General features: G+C 41.3%; 1 pseudogene; it reads left to right on the forward strand.

Annotated features, from left to right (window-relative positions):
- Window positions 1-686: 686 nt before the first annotated feature.
- On the forward strand, window positions 687-2,504 carry LOC102429056 (annotated as a pseudogene).
- The last annotated feature ends 2,789 nt before the right edge of the window (window positions 2,505-5,293 follow it).

Consider the following 5,293-nt stretch of genomic DNA (forward strand, 5'->3'; position numbering starts at 1 on the left):
CAGAGGCTCTGCTTCTCAGTGTCCGGGTAATCACTGCAAGCCCCTCGGAGAGAAAGCTGCCCTCAGGTTCCGACCGATGCCAGACAGTCCTGCTTCTCCCGTATGAGTCTGGGTCCCTAGAGACTCACCCGGAACTGGAGCTCAGAGCCTGAGACTCCCTCCCGATTGAAAACGAGAACCGAGCCCTCAGCCGCCAGCCAGCTCCACATGCACCTCCGCACCTCAGTATTTTACTTCCGCACAACACCTCCTCTGAGTCTCGGTATGCTTTTCTCTTTCCTTCTAGTTGTAGAATTTCCACTCAGCCAGCCTTCCTGTGGTTCTGGATGATGTCCGTTCCGTCTTTTAGTTGTATTTTTGAAGTGGTTGTTCGAGGCAGCAAACTCAGGTGTTTACCTATGCCACCATCTTGGTCTAGCTCACAAGTTTTAAGAAAACAAAAAAATCAAGATATAGAGTATAACATATCAAATTCAGTCATTCAGAATTATTTCAATGTGTGCATAAACAGTATAAAATACATCTATAAAGTGCATTATGTAACTTGTTTTGAGGTTTCAGAAAGCAGTGTTTTGTTTTAAAATCCTGATACCATTATCATATCATTCAGACAACACATATTTCCAAAGTTAACATGTTTAAAAATAATAACTAAACTAACACATAACTCTAAGATAATCTGATAGATGAGCTGCCTTTACTACGATCTTCAAAACAGTGCTGTTCAATTCTTCTACAAAAAGCAAGAAGGTTGCTATAGTTTTTCACCTTCTCAGAAAGTTCATCAGTGTGGGAAGAATGGTGTACAGATGGCCAAATACCAGTGCATCTAGTTCAGTAGGGCTGCTTTTTGAAGGAATATGGTTGTGTTCTCAGTCTTTGAGAAAGCTTGACAGTACTAGTCAACACCTCCTAAAACATGGTCCAAAGTCTTGTTACCCCATCCAATAGCTTTCATCTTACATCACCCAGGAGGAATATGGAGAGTTCTATAAGAGTCTTACCAATGACTGGGAAGACCACTTGGCAGTCAAACACTTCTCTGTAGAAGGTCAATTGGAATTCAGGGCATTGCTGTTCATCCCCCATTGGGCTCCCTTTGACCTCTTTGAGAACAAGGAGAAGAATAACATCAAACTCTATGTCCACCGTGTGTTCATAATGGACAGCTGTGATGAGCTGATACCAGAGTATCTCAACTTTATCCGAGGTGTGGTTGACTCTGAGGACATGCCCCTGAACATTTTCTGAGAAATGCTCCAGCAGAGTAAAATCTTGAAGGTCATTCGTAAAAATATTGTTAAGAAGTGCCTTGAGCTCTTCTCTGAGCTGGTGGAAGATAAGAACTATAAGAAATTCTACGAGGCGTTCTCTAAAAACCTAAAGCTTGGAATCCATGAGGACTCGACTAATCGGCGGCGCCTTTCTGAGCTTTTGTGCTATCACACCTCCCAGTCTGGAGATGAAATAACCTCTCGCTCAGAATATGTCTCTCGCATGAAGGAGACCCAGAAATCCATCTATTATATCACTGGTGAGAGCAAAGAGCAAGTTGCTAACTCTGCTTTTGTGGAGGGAGTGCGGAAGTGGGGCTTCGAGGTAGTATATATGACAGAGCCTATCGATGAGTACTGTGTGCAGCAGCTCAAGGAGTTTGATGGAAAAAGCTTGGTCTCAGTTACCAAGGAGGGCCTGGAGCTACCTGAAAATGAAGAGGAGAAAAAGAAAATGGAAGAGAGCAAGGCCAAGTTTGAGAACCTCTGCAAACTTATGAAAGAAATCTTGGATAAGAAGGTTGAGAAGGTGACAGTGTCCAATAAGCTTGTGTCTTCACCCTGCTGCATTGTGACCAGCACCTACGGCTGGACAGCTAACATGGAACGTATCATGAAAGCCCAGGCACTTAGGGATAACTCTACAATGGGCTATATGATGGCCAAAAAGCACCTGGAGATCAACCCTGACCACCCCATTGTGGAAACTCTGCGCCAGAAGGCAGAGGCAGACAAGAATGACAAAGCTGTCAAGGACCTTGTGGTGTTGCTGTTTGAAACTGCACTGCTCTCTTCTGGCTTTTCACTTGAGGATCCCCAGACCCACTCCAACCGCATCTACCACATGATCAAGCTAGGCCTAGGCATTGATGAAGATGAAGTGACAGCAGAAGAACCCAGTGCTGCTGTTCCTGATGAGATCCCCCCCCCCCCCCGAGGGTGATGAGGATGCCTCTCGCATGGAAGAAGTAGACTAGGAGTTTCTACCTGCAGACCTTGCGTCCTCTGTGTAGTCTTCATGGCTCCCCCAGCAGCCCTGCGTGGCCCTAGCCCACCTGGTTTCCTCTGATGTTTAGTGGCTTTTCCCCTCTCCTGTCTTTTCCTGAGGCAGGTTACAGTGGCCTCAAGCTCTCTCTTCTCATATTTGACATAGTTTTGGATGTGTTATATATTGTGGTTTTTTTTATTTTGTTCTGAAATTAAAGTATGCAAAATAAAGAAGATGCCATTAAAAAAAAACAACCTATTTTGATAGGTCAAAATATGATTCAGAGGTCAATCTAAGCAGATCCAAACCTAGCATGTGGGATCTCCCCTACTGTAGCTTCATCATACCACTGAAGGCACAACTCTGCAGTCAACAGCATATTGCTGACTAATTCCACGTAGGCTTGAATTTCTGCTTTTTTGGACTTCATCCAATCCCATCACTAACAGAATGGCCCTTGGCTTTAACAAATTGGACTTTTGACCCAAGTTCTGATACTATTTGAATTCCTACATGAATAAAAGTTACTTTACCAGATGGGACATATAGTCTGCATTTGCCTTAAAAACCAATTTGATAGGCAGATTACACATTTGCAAAAAGGGCTGCACAGCAAGAGAAGCTGTATTGTCAGAAAGCAAAATTTGTTCCCCTTTCATTGCTGATGTACTGTAGCATTTTTAGAAAAAGCTCTGCAGCTGTGACCTGTGAAATGAAGGCTTCCACGACTAAAGACACGTCAGCAGGGCGGCCCTGTGTCCGTGGTTCCTGCTCCTTGTGACCTTCAGCGTCCTGTTCTCCTCCACAACCCCAGCTGCTCCTGGCAGCTAACAGGCCTGGCCCATGCTGACACTGGGACTTACAAAGCCCATCATGAAGGTCTGAGTGAGATTACCTCCAGGTTAGGCCAGGAACTTTTGGCGCTCATTCATTGATTTTACCTTCCTGACCTTAGTTTGGTTCCACTGTCATAGTATTTTATCAGTCCTTAACTAAGATTTTAAATGTAACGCTTTTCTTATAGAAAGCATTAACACCTTCAAGAAATATAAGATTTAGCCTTGGCCAGTGTGGCTCAGTTGGTTGGGCATCGTCCCATGCACCAAAAGGTTGCTTGTTCAATTCCCAGTCAGGGCATTGTCCAGCTTCACTCTCACATGGTATTTCTCTCTCTCTTTCCCTCTCCCTTCCTCTCTCCTAAAAATAAATAACAAACATCTTTTAAAAATAAGAAGTACAAGGTTTATTGGTAACAATGTTGAAACCCCAGCAGAGAAAGTAGGTCATAGGTCTTGATAATTCCATAAACAAGTGTTACTTACAGAGGCATTTAGGATGCAGTCGACAATTACAGAGAGATTTGTTTTTTGTTTTGGACACAAATTGATCAAATGGCTCTAAATGACTAGGACCACAAATAGGTGTTTATTATAGTTTTTAATGGAGTTTTTTTATTTAAACTAAGGACTCCTGATGACTCAATAACTTAATCACATATATTAGGTCGATAGTAGTTGTATTATATTTGAAGGTAAGTATTCTGATACCAATTTCAATGTGTGGGTTTTCCAACACCTCCAAGCAACTCTTAGAAACCAGCTGGATGTCTTACAATTCAATTCAAATTTGAGATGCCACAGGTTAAGGGCTCAGTCCTACAATCTTCAAAAAAGTGAAGACAGTTCCCAGTTCAGATGCCAATCACCAGTTCAGGTTGTCACCTGTGCTTCTGATTGACTGGCTATAAACTAGAGTTTCCTATGACCCCCTCTTTAATTTTGATTAATTTGCTATAGCATCACACAGAACTTAAAGAAACATTTTACTTGATTACCAATTTATTATAAAATGATATAATTCAGGAACAACCAGATAAAAGAAATGCATAGGATAAGGTATGGGGGAAGGGTTCAGAGCTTCCACGCCCTCGCCCTCTTAGTGTGGCTCTATCCCACATCTCCACTTGCTCACCAATAAGTGATGAACTTGAAGTGGAGACTTCATTACACAGGCATGATTGATAAAATCATTGGCTGTTGGTGATTAATTCATCCTCCAGCTTCTATCACTCCCCAGAAATCATAAAGGTGAGACTGAAAGTTTCCACCTTCTAATCACATGATTTGTGCTTCAGGCACCAGCCACTCCTTCCTTAGTTGCCTCAAAGTCACCTCATAACATAACAAAACACCTTTCTTGTTTGCTTTTATCTCTTAAGAAAGTCCAAGTTTTAGGAGCTTCGTGCCAGAAACAGGGTGAAGTCCTAATACTAGTATATACTAGTATTTCTTCTTATAAAACACAATACCACATGAAGCATAAACACAGGCTTCCTTTCTGGCCCTGCTAAATCTTACCATGTAGGTAAATATCCCATTTCCAAGAACTAAATCCAACTTTGGTAACATTATATTAGTATAAGCTGTTAAGAAACATATTCTTGAAAGATGGCACCATTGTAAGGATAATTCTCATTAATCATTATTAGCCCATAGTCACATGCATAAATATTGTTTTTGAGATCATGGTTTTTCCAGTTACTCTTTTTATTGAAATGCTAATTTATTGATTTATATTATTTATTTTTAATCCTCACACAAGGATATGTTTTTTTATTGACCTTTTAGAGAGAGAGGAAGGGAGAGGAAGAATGAGAGAAACATCAACCAGTTGTCTTGTGGATGCACCCCGACTAGGGATCAAACCTGCAACCTGGGTATGTGCCCTGACTGGAAATCAAACCCGCTACTTTTTGGTGTATGGGATAATGCTCTAACCAACTGACCCAAACTAGCCAGTGTGAGTTACTCTCAATAAAGAAATAAGGTTTACTTTGACTTTAAATGTTGGGCATAATGAGTGAGTATACCTAATATACCTTTAGATCTTGCTCTGCATTTAGAAGATGTTTTAAACTAGCATATACAAACATCTAGCTTGCATTTCTGCATTGTCCTGATATTTTTAAAAGTGGGGGGAAATGAGTTATAACATTATCAGTTTTTGTTTATTTATTTGTTTGTTTTTATAT

This window comes from Myotis lucifugus, unplaced genomic scaffold, assembly GCF_000147115.1.
Source record: "Myotis lucifugus unplaced genomic scaffold, Myoluc2.0 scaffold_13, whole genome shotgun sequence".
Classification (NCBI taxonomy): domain Eukaryota; kingdom Metazoa; phylum Chordata; class Mammalia; order Chiroptera; family Vespertilionidae; genus Myotis; species Myotis lucifugus.